At 30.7% G+C, this 18,963-nt stretch overlaps 1 protein-coding gene across 3 annotated transcripts in view; it reads right to left on the reverse strand.

Moving 5' to 3' along the window:
* numb (NUMB endocytic adaptor protein) overlaps positions 1-18,963 on the reverse strand; it is a 101,029-nt gene that overhangs the window by 48,067 nt on the left and 33,999 nt on the right. For 2 of the 3 annotated variants that reach the window (XM_036370586.2, XM_036370584.2), the window contains exon 2: positions 12,211-12,261. The gene's annotated coding sequence lies outside the window, so the exon portion shown is untranslated. Of the gene's footprint in view, positions 1-2,828; positions 3,666-12,210; positions 12,262-18,963 lie in introns of those variants that run through there. The other variant, XM_036370583.2, reaches the window with a different exon arrangement.

Here is an 18,963-nt window from a genome sequence, read left to right on the forward strand (position 1 = left end):
GAACTCTTGAGATTTTAATGAATAAAATATAAATAAAAACCCAAAAATGAGAGCACCATAATAGTGTTGGTCCATGGCCTATATTCACTTGAAATTAAAAATTTGGCATGACATATATCCTAAATAGTACGCTACGAAGTTGACTGTTAAACTCTGCTATTAAAAAAAAAAATTATATAAAATTAAAAAAATAACTCAAAAAGTAGTTAAAAACAATTCGCAATTTTTTTACCATAGTTTTTAAACATCTTTAAACACAAAAATTTTTTTGTTGAAAAAGCAAAATTCTTAAAAAACATCTCTTCTCATTTATTTCTTTAAAAAAATCGGCTTTTTGCTTTTAAGTAGTAAAATATCGTCTTTTTTATTGATTGATTTTTTGTAGAAAAATTGCTAGAAAACTTTTTCATTTTTTTTTCAAAAATATTTTTAATTCATTAATATATAAAAATAATATTTAATATTAAGCGAAAGTGTGTTCTTATTCATTTCGTAAAAAATTTTAATTAAAAAAAATTAAAAATTTCTTTTTAATGGAGTAAAAAATATAGCATTTCATATATTTTTTTTAAAGAAAATTTTAGTATTTAAGAAAATATTGAAAAAATAGTATTTTATAAAAAGTTTTAAAAGACATTTTTCAAAAATATTTTTAAACGAAAATGTTTTCTTATTCGTAAAAAATTATAATTTCTCAGAAAAAAGGTAAAACTTTGATTTTGAATGGGGTAAAAAATAGTTATCTTATTTTTAATTAATAAAGATAATTTTGAAAAATTAATATTTTTGATCTTTGAAAGAAAATATTTTTTGTTCAAAAATAATACTAATAGAAAGTGTTTTCTCTCTCGTAAAAATTACAAATTATCATAAGAAAGTAAAAAACTTGAGAAGTAAAAAATATTACATGATACAATTTTTTTTATTAAATAAAATATTGAAATTTTTTTTTTTAAATTACAACAAATTTTTTTGTTTAAATATACTTGTGCTCTTAATTCTGATTCTTTACTTATGTATTCTTGTTCTTGAAATCAAAAATGGTCAAATGTTTTTTTTATTGTTTTTCTACTTTTCAGTTTCAAATAAGATTCAAAATTTATTTTCTCTTCTTTGCTACTAAAGACATACCTTAAAGTGCTAATACTGCGAAATTCAATTTTTGCACCACCAAACCTAGTTAATAGTTTAAAAGTTTCAATATTGGTTATTTATACTTTTTTTTTTTGTTCAGACATAACCTCTTTGCTCTTTGTGTCAGTGTCTCAACGAAGCATTATTCTAAACCATACACAACCACACATACACACACACATTTTTGAAGTGCAAAATGAATCTCTGCAAGAAGCGTGGAATGCCGCCGAACCACGCCAATAGCAATTGCAACAAAAGCAAAATATAAATAAAAATATGAAGAAAATAAAAGCAACAACGCATAGTTGGCAATAAAAGTCGTTAACAGCTGAACCGTGTGCCATGACACGGCAGGCGGCGCAATGCACCGACTCTGCGTGCAGCGCTGGATGAAATTAAAAACTCGTTTTGCAAAGAATCGCAAAAAAAGGCACGAAAAACAAAGTAAAGTAAAATAGAGGCAAAGAAGCAATACAAAGCAAAACGTCAAAAGTGGCTGTATGAATTTCGGTTTAGGCATACACATTTGAATATACACATGTACTTTTATGTGTGTAGAAATTAAAAATTTTAAAGCACAAGTAGCTGTTTTAATTTAATTTTAAATTAATAAATTATTTAAATTAATCTATTTACTTTTTATTTAGTTTGTCTTTTAAGTTTTTTATTTATGAACTTAATTTTAATAAGTTTAAGTTTTTAAGAAAATAAAAATGTTCACGCTGTCGCACGTGTTTTAATTTAATTTAATTTATTTTTTAATTATAATTTATTTTTATAGTAATTTTTTTTTATAAATAAGTGTTTGTTATTTGTAAATTAATTTTTGTTTAGCAATTTAGTTTATTTTAAATTTTATTGTTTATTTAAATTTTATTTAAATCTTTATTGTTTTTTTTTTTTAATTCATATGCAGTTATTATAATGCATATATTTGTATGTATGTGTATGTAATTAAAAATGTTTAAAACATAATGTCGTTCGTTATTTAAATTTAAATCAAATAGTTTTAATTTAATTTATTTTTTTTAAATTTTTAAATTAAAAAGTTTTTCTTTCTCTTTAAATAATAATAATTTTTAATTTAAATTTAATTTTGTGTTTTGTTAAGTTCTATTTACACTTAAGTAACATTTTTTGTAATTTCCTGATTTATTATAAACTTTTATTAAGAACAATTATTTTTAAGATTATTTTTTTTTATTTATGTTTTTATTAAACATTTTAATATAATACTTTTTTTTATTAATAAAATTTTTTAAAAATAATTTATAATTTTTTTGTATATGTTCTAATTAATTTTTATTTTTATTATTTCTATTATTAATAAATAAAATAAATTAATTAATACTTTTTTTAAATTTATTTTTTTATATAATTTTAATTTTTTTTGTAAATTTTTGTGTTTTTTACACATTTAGTTTTTTTTAAATTCATTTTTAAATTTAATTCCTTTTATATATTTTATTGAATTTTTTAAGTTTTTATATAATAATGGTAAATTAAATTTTTTTAATATATGTATCCATTATTGTTATAATTTTATTTTATTTTTGCTTCGTTGCTCTGCCCCTAAGAGTCGCATTGCACATTCCAGCTTCTTGCAACCTTTCATTTTTTGCGTTGTGTATGATTTTTTTCTTAAATAATTTTATTTATATATTTTTATTTTTCATTTTCATAAATTAATTTACCATATATGGGCAACAGCAGCTGTGTACGTGTATATCCATGTATCTTATATCCACTTGTTGTTTGTTGCTTTCTAACCACTGAATTTTTTGTTGTTGTTGGTATAAATTTGCAAATCAAATTTTTGCACCTTCTGTTTATTTTTTATATTTTGGTACAAAAATATATTTCCAGTATAAGCTTGAAACTAGTATGCTATGGTTGTTGTATTAACTGTGTATTTTTGGTGTGCTTAATATTCAGCTATCGCTTGGCTCTTGTTTTATGTTAGAAAATTATTATTCCGCGACTTTGCATGATTTTGAGTTTTATTTTGTATTTTTATTTTAATATATTTAATTTTTTTTTGTAATATATATATATTTTCTCAATATAAAAATTTTTCCAATAGAAAAATATATATATTGCCTCTGTCACCAATGGAATGTCAGTCGCTTCAGGTCCGGTTTTCGTAACGATACACGTCGTTTACTTTGTTGCTTTGCATTTATTTTTGTACGTCTGCTTTGTCTACGCTTGTTGTTGTTGTTGTTATTATTGTTGTTCTAGCTTAACTGGCGTTTTTGTTGTGTTTACTTTGCTGTTATGTTGTTGTTGTATTTTTTTTGCTGTTATATTGTTGTTCACTTATTGCTGTATTGGTATTGATTTCTTATTGAACAATACACAAAGTCCGCCAGTTGTGTCAGCATTCTCTCTGTATAATAACCAGTTAGGCAGTCTTTTTCTAACCGAAATTCACTTACTTTTGCGTTTCACTAATTCTATTGACACTAAAAAAAATTTTTTTTTATATTAAAATTTTATCCATTTTTTTTAATTTTTCCACGCATACTGAAATTTACAAAAACAAATTTTTTTTTTTTCTAACCTCAACCCGATAAGCACGAGTTTAAAAAAATAACGCGTTCAAAAACTGTTTTCGAAATACCGTTTTCCAGTTTATGTCGTATTTTTCGCGTACCGTTTTTGCGAGTTGGACCCCAAAAGTACACCACCAAACAAAAAAAAATAATGTTTGCGAGAAACCTGCCCCGTAGACCCGTTGCAAGCGCGCACTACACGTATGTACGTTCCAGCAGCTCAAATTACTCTACTGTACTGACAAGCGGCTGGCTAGCTCCCCGCTCACAAACCGCTCGCTTTGGCTGTTAAGCTGGCAAATCTGCTGGTAGTTGGTAGTGGTGTTAGCGCAGTCGATTTGAGTTGAGTCAGTTTTCAAATGTTTTATCTGAGCGCACACAAGACACGCACACATACACGCATATATTTTGTAAGTGTGTGTATGTGTGTGCGTTAGCGCTCTGCGTCTGAAAAAACCGCTGGACAGCTGTTACGCTTTTACATAGCGCGCATGCAAGATATACAATGTACGCAACGCGCTACGAAACCATTACTAATGCAGGCGCGCAAACGCACACAGGCGCGCAAAAGCAAACACATGCACACACACATACATATTGTCTAAAATAAACAGTTAATCTGACACCGGCGGTTGTTGCGCTCTCTTTGCGCCGACTGCCTTTTGGCTTATTATCTTTTTGTTAATAATTTATTGTTGTTTTTGCATTTATACATAATTTGCAAAACTAAAGCGCTTCATATTTGCACATACATACGCATACAAACATGTTTTAAAAAAATATATATATTATTGAAGTGTATTGGTGTTTATCTATGTGTATTTGCGCTATTTATTTATTCTTTTTACTGTTTGCATTAAGAAACACACAAACACACACATATATAAACACAAATACCTACACACTTGTGTTTGGGTGTGTGTGTGTATGTGCGCCTTGTCTCACGCTAGCAGTTAATATGTCATTCTTTGCGCCGCACAATAGGTAAAAACACATCTGTCAGCGCTCGCAAACAATAGATAATTACAGGTATGGCAGAGAGAGAGAGAGCGGGCGGGAGAGCAAGCAAAACGTAGCGCGTAAGAGTGACTGAAGATTTTGATTGCGTGTAGTAAACGAGCTAAAAATGTCGTACAAACTCGACTTCAGACTCAGAAAAATTTTTAATTTTAACTAAATTAATAAATACCTACAAAAATCTATAAAAAATTTAATCAAGCAATCAAAATGAAAATAACAATCAACATGAGAAATTCTTGCAACAAATTACTTCACTCCACGCAGTAGAAGAAGTTTCTTTCTATCTTCAAATTGGCAATGCCGTTATCAGTGCTTTAATTTCGCTCGCTCTTACACTCTTGATATCGCGCTCAAATTCATTATTTTTCTCTCGCTACTCTCTTTACATATAAATCTGCAATCGCTCATACCTTAACTAAAAGGTAACTCGTTATTAAAGATTAGCACAAGGTCATCAATGCGATCAAATATTTATCTTTTTGAATTTTGACTTTGCAGTTTGAGTAAGAAGAGTGATTTTTAAGAGTAAAGTTTGATATCAAAGTACCGCGCTCTTTTGTTAAATAAGAGCGTGCGGCAAAGGTAACCCAATCAACATTTGTGTGACTCACAACTGTTTAACTGTTTGAAATTTAGTCATAAATTAGTTATTAAATTGATAAGATCTATATAAGACTATATATTTCAATTTGGTTCTCATTTACTGAAGCACACATTTTTATATTCCCCACACATATTACTAAAGTTATGTGAGAAATATGGCTTAAATGTTTTAAGGGCTTGAATTGACTTAGACCATTTTTAAAACTAACTGAATGTCCTAAAATTGACTTAAAGTAATAAAAAATTGTTATATCTACTTGAAACAACAACTTTAACGAAATAATTCATAAATATTTATTAATCATTTTTAAAAGTACCAAAAGGTAATTTTGAGGTTGATTCAGTACGTCGTAACTCTACATACTTGTATGTAGATGTTAGCGCTGAGAGGTTAAATTATTGTTATGTATGCTTTAGATATCATAACTCATCTCAAGAGAACTTTTTTAGAACGTAACGTATCAGAATAGGTATAGATACATATATTTTCTGTTAAAAACTATTTAAACACTCGATCGATTTCGAATTTAATTATATTTTCTTTCAAATATAGTCCGTTTTTCTTTTAATGACCTCTCTTACTTAGCAAGTTCCAAGTCCTTCAAAGCGAGACATCCCAAAAAAGTGAAACTCGTCATCTGTAGTCAGTATATATTGAGTTTTGTTTTATTGGACTAAGTATGAATATTTTTCCTTCTAAAATTTGGTTTTAAACAAGCTGCCATCATGACTGTATTACTTCCTAACTTCCTCTGAATATTAATTAAAATCTATCAAATATGTATCAAATATAAACCTCTTTAGTAGTTAAAGTCTCGTATAATGACACGTATCGGAAATTAAATAAACACCAGTGTTGTAAAGCACCACATCTCCTATTAATATATATTCAGTTTCAGTTATCGCTTAGACCAACTAAAAACGTTGCATCGAGATAAGGACGTTGTTTTTCTAGCACCTATTTAAAACTTGTTCAGGGATTAAGTGTTGCCATCGAACTCGTATAAAGATAGATATGGGAGATGAACTATTTCGTCTATTTTAAACTACAGCAAGAGAGGTATTAGTGGTGTTGGCTTGAAAAGGCATGCCAAGAGGTTATCAGTGTATTTTAAGTGCTGCTTTCATAAAACATATTTCCATATATAAGTATAGACTGATTTAGATACTAATTCAAGAGTTTATCGTATAAAGAATGCAAAACAGACACCTAATTTTAATGCTAAATTGGATTCAAGTAATCTTTAATCTTCAAAGAAGTGCAGATAGATTAAAGACACCAAAGAACTTGTGTGTTCCAAAATACAATAAATGCGCTCAGGATTTTAGGCGTTAGTGATCAGATGGGTAGTTTGGTGCTGTCAGACTCCGCGAAGAAATGATGATGATAAACCTTTAAATGTGTTTTAAATCCATTACATTTACAGAATATGCACGTTGTATCATGAATAAGTTCTCAATAATGCGGGATACTGTGAAGTAGTTCAAGCTAGCTTAAATATATTATTGATGGTATTAGAGAGCCAACTAACTTTGCATATCCACAGACAAACGGTGTGTTTTAAACCCTCAAAGGAGCGGAAGAATATATATTATACTATGGGTTCAGCGTTCTATTAAATGTATCTAAGCCTTTCTCTAGGCGGGGATATAGACTCTCTTTATATCATACAAGTCTCATCTATGCAACCTGAACAATCGGGAATCGAACCCGGTCATTAGAGTTGTCTACAAAATGTTCTATAGTATGCGATATTAAGCACAAACTTATGAATTTTTTTTTTGATTCTTTTTTCATCTGATTATAGTGTTGGCTATGCAAGCTTGGCACAGAAAGCAGAGATCAGTTGACACGCTCTATGAACATTTAAAAACAAGAGCAAACGTTAACTTCGGTTGCAATCCATCCATAATCCATTTATCATACGAAATTGTATACAAATTTTTTTTTCACCGTTTTTGCATACTACAATTCAAATATAGGGTCATATCGGCCAATCTGTGTCGCCGATGCGTGCTCGTGAATTATTGCTCCCCAATAACGGTACATTGTACGTAACTCCCTAATGACGGTTAGCGGGTGGCCGCGGTGATAGAATGATTTTATCGCGAAAGTTAATTTCCATCACACACACACTTCCAACATACTACATGCAACTAACACTACAGCCGCGCAACTATTGTGTTTTAAATGCGATAAAATGCCAAAACGAGCTGATAAGAGTAATAAGTCATGTAGAAAGTGTTTAATTTTAGTCAACAACAAATGAGTGACGCTTAACTGATGTTTTGTCATTTGAGTGAAAATTTATTTTCAACCAACAATGCAGATAGCTGTGCGTCAGACGATTGATAAATTCCTTTTATTCGCTATTTTATTTATGTTTGTTTGAATGAACTAATTAAAAGACAATTATTGCTGATAAATGAACTTTCGCATGACAGGCTGGTTCATATGTTGCAATGCAGTTGTGTACTTGCAACATGTTGCTTGTAGTAGTATTGCACAGCGTATAATTCTGACCTAATAATTTTGTCAACAATTTAAAGAACACCAAACAATCGCAGGTTTCGGCAGTAGATAACAAATAAAACAAAAGTGGGCGTGGCCTTACCTTGAAATAAATTTGATGTTGGTATGTCTTAAGCTTTCTCTACAAAATTTGCGGAAACTGCATAACTGTTATGATGAAAAATTAGTAACATCAGATAAACATAACTACGCTCACTTTCCATTATGTATATTTTAAAACAACAAAAACGGACAATAAGTATCCAGAGAAAACTTTCAGAAGCGTAAAATAAGATGATCAAACACATAGGTATACATATGGTATATCCGGCTTACATAAGGACTAGTTCAAAAGTTAAACTATGGTAAGTACAGTAACGAATGTGACTGTATCAAAAATGGGTAAATTCGTTTCATAAGTTCCCATAACTCTCATATACCGGATATAGGAATTTTTGTACTTCCGTTTAATTTTATTCCATAATTGTGTATATTATATTGGTTAGTCAGAAATATATCTCAATGATATTTGGTAAGAATATAGCTTTTAGAGCACTCAGATTTGGTACCAAAAATTAAAGAGATAGATGAATGCTTTTTCATAGCTCGTATACCCGCAAAATAAGTATCTCCGTGCTTCTGGTTAATATTGTATCCCATAATTCCGTCGCTAGGTGAGGTCTCAACATGAAATCTCGTTAGAATATGTCGTTTAGAATAATCTGATATGGTACCTAAAAATATTGAAATTGATCAATGATTTCTCATAGCTCTCATACAACTAATAATCTCCAAACTCCTTGTTATTATTATCATATATCGCCGTCATATATTTCAGCAGAATTTTGTGAGAATGTAGCGCTAGCTTGTTGTGTCTTGGTACCAAAAATTGTTGAAATATTTCAATGCTTTCCTATAGGTGTAATATACCGATACTTAGGATTTCCATATTTTCGGTTAGTATAATCTCAAATATGTGGGCTTATAAGGAAGACATCTTAAAAAAATTTGGTGAAATCATCTTGTTTTAAATATTATAATTTGGTGCCGTAAAGTGATGAAATCATTTTATAATTTCAATTAGCTCACATATGTTACACAAATAATACTTCCGGTTAATATTATCTCATATATTTTGGTCGGTATTCGAGATATCTTAAAAAACTTTGCTGAGAATATAACGCTGAGGTTATTGTGAGTTAGTACCAAAAATGGTTGAACTTGATCAATGTTTTTCCCTAGCTGTCATATACCGATACAAGAGAACTCTATACTTCCGGTTAGTATAATCACAGATTTCTCAGCTTGTATGTGAGACATTTTAATAAAATTTGGCGAGGATATACCGCTACCGATTATTGAGACTTGATACCAAAAATGAGTGAAATTGGTCAATATTTTTCCCTAGCACCCATATACCGATGTTACGGCTTTCTATACATCCAGTTAATATTAACTCACATATCCCGGTTTGTATGTAAGATGTCTTAATAAAACTTGGTGAGGATGTATCGCTGTGAATTTGAGATTTGATGCCAAAATTGGATAAAATTGGTTCATTATGTTTGGGAGTCCCTATAGGTCGAATATGTGGACATTCTTACTTTCGGTAAATACCTATTATATCGACCCTTTTTTTAATAAAAAAAAAAAATATTCTCAAAAATTTTACGCTCCTGAAACGATTGCCAAATGTATTTTTTTCGAGCTCCCGCCCAAATAATAGTGCTACCTTACTGCTTTTAGTTTACATATATGATTTGTATTACTCATATCAGTACCACCCGTTGTATTAATTCTTATAATGTATGCATACTCTACTGTATTTAAGTTTGAGTGTATATGTGTGTTTGTGTACATTCACCTGCCATTTCTGTATGCCCATCACTTGACGCCACTGACTTACTTTTAACTCATTGACTTTAATGCATAAATGTGCAACTTATTATCGCCGTTTGTGCCACATTTATAAAGCAGCATTGTTCCATTTAATTAAGGTGCTATTGATAGCAGTGGACATGGAGTCCTCCTCGCAAAGGTAATTGTATTTATAATTGCAGCACCTACGTTTTTGTACCGCACACACATACATACACATATATGCATGGGTATGCCACTTGTGCGACGTTTTGCCCTGCCATGCTGCCAGCGCGGCAACAAATCAATGCCTGAATAAACAATGCAACTTAATCAGAAATTCAATCAATTGACGTAACAAAGTAATGCTTGCTATGCGAGCGTGCGTGCGTGTAGTGGTGGCGGTAGTGAGAGGTCTTTTAGCCTCTTTTGCACACATTTGCATTTACATGTTTTGTATTAAACTTAAATAATTATATTCGTAACTGAAAGCTGTCGGGAGATTTATAAATATAAATTGAATTATTTAAATATTCTTACTAGGGTTACGCTTTTACTTGTTTGGTTATGGAACTTTTTGAATTGAATTGATTTTTTTTCAGTTGCAGGTCAACGGATTTGACAGCACAGTGTGTGGAATGGCTGTGTGGAATTTTCGAGTACTCAGGTATGTTGTAATACATTTTTAAAATTATTTGGTTCTGTTACATAACCTCAAAAACTTTAGATGAGTCACAGGTTAACTGGAGTTAACTAGACATTAACTCTATGCAAAAAAATCATTATGAAAATTATCCGTTAGAGAGCAAACTGTAACTAGTTAGTTAAAGAAAATTTATTAACTAGTTTAAAGTGAACTGGTCTTCAGTTAGTTACTACGGAAGTAGTTACGCCACTAGTTGTTACTTTTACTATATTTTGTTTATTCATTAATTTTTATAGAAAATTTATTTTTAATCAATTTCGATGGGTCAGTTCGACAGATTATTTTTTAAAAAAGTACTTCCTCTAACAGAAAATAAGGAACGCCATTCATTCTTATCACTACTATCGCCAATAATTTCTTGTGAATAATTTCTTGTCGTTTCCTTCGTAGAAGCAACTCATAAGTAACACAAAACAATCATATTTTTTAACTAGTTATTTATAGACTAGTTTATGTTCATAATGAAAATTTATCTAAGCTGCGGACGTTCTTAAAATTTGTTTCAACTTAAAGGCTCTTAAAGCATTTTTTTTGTGTGATATTCATGTTCTAGTATTTCATTATTGTTATTGACTACATATGTATGTTGGTTAAAAAATTCTTAATTAGCTGGCAACATTATCAAATATATTTTTCATCTCTATAGTCTGAGGTCCATCTTAAAAGTTCGTTTATAGATAAATATTTTTGGAATAAAAATAAGGTGGTAACTCTTAAACAAAATGTATTTTATTTTCGCTTTAAACAACTTTAGATTCATACTCATTAAATACCTTATTAATTTATTGACAACAAATTATTACCTTTCTTACACCTGTTTAGCTTGTTGCTTCATCATTCATATATTTTAATTTGCAAAGTCGATGGCAACCCTTCTAAAAATATTTTTAAGTGTAAGTCGCTGAAACCACCTCAGTTTGATACATATATTGTAAAAAATTGGTATATAATAAAAAAAAAATTGGTTATAAATTTCCAGTATAGGTTACCATAATTTTTCCAGTTTTGGGGTCTAGAGCACTTGATAAACACATTGTTATATTTCGTAAATCAATATAAACGCACTACAATTTATAACTAGATGGCAACCCCTCTAAAAATAGCTTTAAGAATTTTTAAGAAGCAACCCTTCTCATACATATTTACAATTATAACCTTCCTTACATCTCATAAGCTTGAGCTTTATGTAAATAAATGTTCATTTAATCCATAAAATTTAATTTGAAAAATAAGTGGCAACCTTTCTTAAAGTATCTTTTCGGTTTGTTACATAAGTAAAAATTAGGATATAATAAAAAAATTGTATTATAGTGTCTTATTTATCTCATTCATCAATATCATCTGGCAATACTTTTCAGAATAGTTTTAAGAATTTTTAAGAAGAACCCTTCTCAGGATAGTGTTTACCACAACTCAACCCATTTCATACATATTTTCAATTCTAACCTTCCTTACACCTCTTTACTCCTTATGGAAGTAAAATATTTATCTGAACCATACATTTTAAACCAAAATAGGTGGCAACCTTATTCACAATATTTTTAAGCTATTTAAATCTTTTTGGTTTTATACATACTTTATTAAAATTGGGATATATAAGAAAAATATTGATAATTTTTTTTAGATAGGTGGCAACTTTATTCCAAATATTTTTAGGTCTTTTAAATCATTTTGATAAATTCGTTCTAAAAATTGTGAAATTAGAAAAAATGGTTTAAATTTTCTCAATAGGTGACGACTCATTCTTTCCAGATTTGAGGTCAATAGCACTTGTTTCACTAGCGGCTTGAAAAAATTGCATTAATTTTTAATTATTAACTTACCTTTATTGACTTTTAACTGCGTTTACGGCACTTGAAGAATATTTTATGATGCTGTAAAGAGAAATATAGAAAAGCATAAATAAAAAGCATAAATAAAAAGCTTAAATAAAGTTTGCATGAAAAAAGTATTTCAAATATAAACAGTCTTTCAATTAATAGACTCTTAATAAAATAACTTCCAAACATTTCAGAGTTACTGTTCTACCCTTCACCTATTTTTCTCACTCTCTTAACTTTTTTCTATCTTTCTCTTAACTCTTCTCTATCACTCTCTCAACTCTTCGCTATCTTTCTCTTAACGCTTATCTGAAGAACGGCATTGAATTAAGCGCCTCTTTTAAGCCATTCAAGCGTGCAACTTTCGCACGTTGCAAAGGAAAATTCAAAATATGTTTTTGTAACCGAAAATTCCCACAGTCATTATAAATAAGGCGTTTCCATATCAGCAGAGAAGCTTGACGTCACCGGCATGACCGCGTACGAATACGACTGCCTACGAAATAGCAACGATGACATGATCAAATTGCTAATGCAAAGCAATCGACACACTATTAAGTGCTTTTCAAATGGATTCTTCAATCTTTTTTGACATATTCCATTCAGGCAATTTACATAAATCAGCCTAGAAAAGTTTTCTCTTCCACAAAATGTCTAAAAAACTTCGGTGGAATTAGTGAAAACGCTGCGCATTTTTTGTTTTCTGTTGTTTGGCAACTATTTACCGCTACTCGCTGTAAGCTGCGCAACAGTTCTTTGTGTTTTAACGCACACATATACATGTATACAAGTATTTGTCTATATATATTTGGCAAAGCCTATTTTGCTAAATTGTCATGCTTGGCAATTCAGCGTCACGTCTTTTGTTCGCCCTTGTAAAAGCCTCAAATTATATCACGCGCGTGACTAGAATCTAATGCAGTTATTATCATTGCTAGTGTTTGTTAACGTTCATGTATTTGTGGGTGTGTTATTGGAATGAGTACTTATCTATGCAAACAAACATGTAAATATCAATGACCTACGGAGTTCATTTTTGCATAGTTGTTTTTTGTAGGTGGAGAGTGGTATGCAATTGCTTTTAGCGGAAGTAAAATTAGAGCAGCATCCATCTAGCGCCTTAAAGTATGCTAATAGGTATTAAAGTAGAACAGAGAAACAAATAAATAATATAAATATATTATATATGCATATGCACTTATGTATATGTCTATATATAAGCGCATTAGTCACTCTATTTTTAAGATATAGATCTGAAATCAGTCATTATAGGATGTAGCTGTCATACCAACTGTATGATCATGATCCTTGTATGGAAATAATTTTTATTTGATGAATATATCTTCACGAAATTTGGTACGAATTATTTTACAAAGCAACGCTACAATCACCGAATACATTGTTCAGATTGCTCCACTATAGCATATAGCTGTCATTCAAAGCATCTTCATATTGCAGATAGGCGGAATTGCACCATTGCCATGCCCACAAAATAAGTTTTTGAGTGCCATAACTAAGCACTTTTGATTATTTGCTACAACGAATCGCTTAGCAGGAGCGTAAGTGGTTTGAAAATTTTTGGAAAAGCGGGCGAGTCCCCGCCCTCTAGCAGGTTTAATGTATATACCTGCTTAACTACCAAAATCTCATCAACCAAATTTGCTCCATATAAATTTTATTGTTATTCCTTGCGACAGCGTGAAAATGTGTGAAACCGAATCGTAACCCCGCCTATTCTCCATATAACAGTAATGTTGAAAACTACTAAAAATGCTATCAGATACATTAAAATTTTCTGCAAAAATGCTACGGAAAGACTTTATAGAAGCCGGTCTCACTTTAGACAATTGTTCCCAAAATTGCATACTATAAAAAGAAAATGCGTGACATCGAACAAGAACCACGTCTACCATACTTGCCATATAACATATTTTTAAATTCCATCTGATACAGTTCAACGTTTGCAAATCAAACAGCAATATATATATCAAGATAAAACTTTGCAGAAATAGTGCCTCCAATGTATGCCATCTCATGACTAAACATTGTCTAAATTCAGACTAAAACTGTTCAAGCCCTCATATATCGATATTTGTGGACCCCAGTTGCCCAGGACTTGTTAGCAAAAATATCAGTCAATCTTTGAGAATTATTATTGAAATGCGGAGAGATTCTTTTCCTAAACATGGTATGTCTACCTGTCAAAAATGGCTTGAATCGGGGCAATACTTCCCTTAGCCTACATATATCTAATATAGAAATTTGCGAACTTTCAGCTGTCTTTATACCGTATTAATCGGTGAATATGTAAGGTACTTAGGAAAATTGAATGAAAATATAAAACTGGATATGCTATAGTTTCATGCCAAGAATGTGTGAACTCGGTTCATGTGTTAATCTAACCTTAGCTGAGCGATTTGGCCGAGACAGTCCAGATTCCGAACTAAGCGTCTCGGCCGTCCCGGGTTTAGAAATAAAAAAAGAATGAATTGAATAAAAGTGTGTTGCTCTCTCACTTATTATATGTCGCGATTTACAGTGAATTATAATATGGAAAAATCGATGACTACAAAACCCGTCCCGGATTTTGACGGGATAAATATGGTCACCCAGAACAATGATGTCTCAAAATTCGGAGAAATCGGTATAATCTATTAGGGGAAGTGACAGACAAATCTACGCCAAAGTTATATTCTCAAAATGAACTCAGTGTTTTAATACGTGATCAAGTTAGGAAAGATAAAACAATTTGTCGAAACGTTGGACGTGGAAGGATATTATTTTAATTACATTTATAGAAAATTTCCAAAGCTTAGTAAATAGAAATTGAGACGTGGAATACTTGATGATTCTCAAATACAGCAGTTAATGAAACATACAGATTTTTTTAAATGACTGGAAAGTGAATCTTGTAAAAGTTTTATGTTGAGAGTCGAAAATTTTCTGGGTAAAAATAAAATACCAAATTATGAAGAAATTGCGCAAAATATGCAGAAAAATTGTCAAACTTTAGGAACAAATTTGAGTATCAAGTTAGACTATCTCCGAAATCATCTGGATACATTTTCGGATAATTTTGGAAACTATAGTGAGAAACAGAGAGAGAGAGAGCGGTTCAACCAGGATCTAAAAGTGATGGAATAAAAGTTTTAAAGGTTGAAGGGATCGTGATATGATGACAGATTACTGCTGGTGCTTGAAAAGAAATTGTCAACTGAAAAATTATAAAAGAAAAGCTCAAAAAAGGCGTTTCATTAGAGTATAAGATATGTTTTCGACAATTTTCTCTTTGTTTACTTTGATGTACCCTTATTTTTTCAAAACGAAACTATCATAATAAAGATATCTGCTATTTTGTTCGTGTTTTCTGGTTTTTGTAATATAAATTGAAAATAAGGATTTAAAAATAAACGAGAGCAAATCTTACAAAATCATTGATAGTTTCATAATTTGTGGGTACAAATATATCTGAAAGCGATCTTATATCCAGGGCAACAAAAATGCCGTAGAACAGTGATATCTTCACAAAATTGCATAGAAATATGTCCTTGAGTATAATTTAGTAATGGCAATAAATGCAATCAATTCAAATCTTCCACTAACCCCAATATACGCAGTGTTAGATATAAGTGTGTTATGCCCTATAATATAACTTAATAAAATACCTAATTAGATAGTTATTCATTTGCAATTTCGTCGAATAATAAATGTTGAATGTTTCGCAACATTTTTATACTTTTGCAACATGTTGCTACAGAGTATAATAGTGTTGTTCACCGGACGGTTGTTTGTATCACCTAAAAATAATCAATTTAGATATAGGTATATATATTTAAATATATGATCAGTATGAGGAGACGAGTTGAATTCCGAGTCACTGTCTTTCCGTCCGTCTGTCTGTGCAAGTTGTAACTTGAGTAAAAATTAAGATATCTTAATTAAACTTGGTACACGTTTTCCTTGGCACAAAGTGAGGACGAGTTCGTAGATGGACGTAATCGGACTACTGCCACGCCCACAAAATGCCATTAATCGATAACGCCATTAATTGAAAACCTATAAAATACCATAACTAAGCATTAAATTTAAATATAAATTATTATATTTATTATTATAATTATGTTATTGGATACAGGGTATTACAGTAGCAAACGGTATCTGTGAACTAAAAATTAAAAAAAAAAAATGGACGTGGCCCCGCCCTCTAATAGGCTTAATGTACATATCTCCTGAAGCTACAATAACCAAAATCATTTAATACAAGTCCTAGATTGTAGTCCCGTCCTCTCGTCATATAACGGTTTTGTTAAAAACTACTTAAAGCGCGATAAAACAAAAACCAAATGCGCCAGCGACATTTAATTTTATACCCAGCATAATACAACAGAGCTTTATAAGAGCCGGTGTCAAAATTGGACGATGGGCGTGGCACCACCCATATTTAGGTCACATCACATATCTCCGGACCTACTCGACCAATTTCAACCGAATTCGGTTTATATGTCACATTGTGAAAATAGACGGAATCCTTGCACGTTGCAAAAAGTTGTAAAAAGTTCGGTTACACCCGCTTCCCTACTTGTTTAATATAAAGTTTTGCCTACACCTGAATTTATTTCCCTGGCTTTGATCCTTACCAGTGGCAAAGTATAAAATGTTCGGTTACAAGGTTACAACTTAGCCCTTCCTTGCTTGTTTTTTCTTCTTTTTGTTTTTTGTTTCTTAATCGTTCTTTTTATATTCTTTTATTTATGTTTTTTTAGGTTGTTTTCTGTTAACTTTTTCAGCAAAAAATATTTTTTTTTTACAAAATCGTTAGTTAAACTCTCTTACTCTTACTATTTGGTAATGTTTGGTGTTTTAGTTCTTATATTTTTATTTTATTATGTTTTTATTTACTAAATTTTGTTTTAAATATTTGTTGTTTTTTTGTTTTTGTTTTTGGTTTCTTATTTTTCTGCTAACTTTTTCTGCAAAAAATATAAAAAACTTAATTTTTTAAATGAAATTGCTTTTCTATTCATATTTTCATTAACTTTACATTTTTTTATTTGCTGTATTTGTTTTCGTTTTACTTTCTTAATCTTTTTTTTTATTTACATTGCTGGATTTTTTAATATAATATTTTAAAATTATCTTTACTTAAGGATAACGTCCTTCAGTTGAAAAATTCCCACAACCTCATATCAATTGCTAATAAATAGACATATCCGTAAGGGGAAATTGTAAACACCGTTATCAAGCAACTTCACACCCTACCTTTTTATTTGCTTATGTTATTATATCTAAAGCGGACAGATAATGGCAAAAGCCGCAGCTAAGGGTGCATTTAGGCGTGCAACCGAACGAGGATCATAGACAACACGTGCATACATACAAGCAAACACGCATACATACCAACGCACTGACATACAACTACAGAAACAACACTGGGTAGTTAAAAATAACAAGCTGAGCCGCTTCATATGACATATCACTAAGCAAATACAAAGCAAATGTGTGAGTGCTTGTGTGTGTGTGTGTCTGCGTTTGTGTGCGTGCATACGGTTATACTAACAGTTATAATTGGCCATAAAAGCAATTAAAAAATATTAAAGTAGATTAGTGTGCGTAATAAATAGAAAGGATATCCTCACAAGCCCACACACACATATACACATACATAGTGAAGCTAGGATAAATAATCAACTAGAGGCATTAAAATAAACAACAAAGCAGCGCTATCACTATCCCTGTATCGCAACGCTTGATCGGCGATAACAGACACAACAAGCGGCTACAAACTGCTAATCGAGTAGGCACACTCGCAAAGGCCAGCAGCCTGGTGCTCGAACACCCCTCAGCCGCTTGGTGCTTTGCTATTGTTATATACAGATGTATACATGTACATATATATATATATATACATGTACATATGTATGTATAAGAGTTTGCTCTCATCCGCCCAAATAGCAAAGTGCGTTGCTAAGTGTTAAGTGGTGCACTAGAAAGTTTGTAGCACGTTTGTATGTGTATGTGCATTTGTAAGGGTGTGAATAGGTTATTTGTTTGTGCGTTGCCATACTGAGCAATGCGATTAGTTGGCAATTAACAACAAATATAAATTGAATTAAACACTACCCATGCTGGTGCTATGTCGCGTTATGGTGAGCAATTAAAAAATTATTACTGTGTGTTACTGTAAACAAATAAATGTTTGGAGAGTATACTTTAGTGAAAATTTTATTGGAAAGTGTGGGAAAATTTTAAAAGAAATTATTGTAAAAATTAATAATAATTTTTATGGATCTTAAATTGCTTCAAAGCTGGTATGAAAATAAATCTAAATTTTTTTGTTCAAATAAAATTTTTTTTTTTAAATTCTTTTTAAGATCAAAATTAAAAAAAAAAATTTTAAGATTTATTTGTTACAACGACACACCGATTTTCAGTTCAGTAAAAATATTACAAAAGGAAAATAGACAACGATTTTTATATCTAGACTCTAAAAAAATTAAAACCTTCTTACAACAACATATCGGTTTTTGGTTCAGTAGGAAAAATAAATAAAGGCAAACCAAAGTTGGAAAAAAAAAAAACATGATGTTCCAGAACGGTTGCCAATACTTGCCGAAAGTACATTTATGTTTTCCTAAACTATAAAAAAAAACAAGTAAAAACGCTAACTTCGGTTACCGAAGCTATAATATCCTTCACAGATACAAAGGTTCCTTAAAATAACTTGATTCCGATCTAATTTCGTAAAGATACCTCATC

Source organism: Bactrocera oleae, chromosome 3, assembly GCF_042242935.1.
Source record: "Bactrocera oleae isolate idBacOlea1 chromosome 3, idBacOlea1, whole genome shotgun sequence".
Lineage (NCBI taxonomy): Eukaryota > Metazoa > Arthropoda > Insecta > Diptera > Tephritidae > Bactrocera > Bactrocera oleae.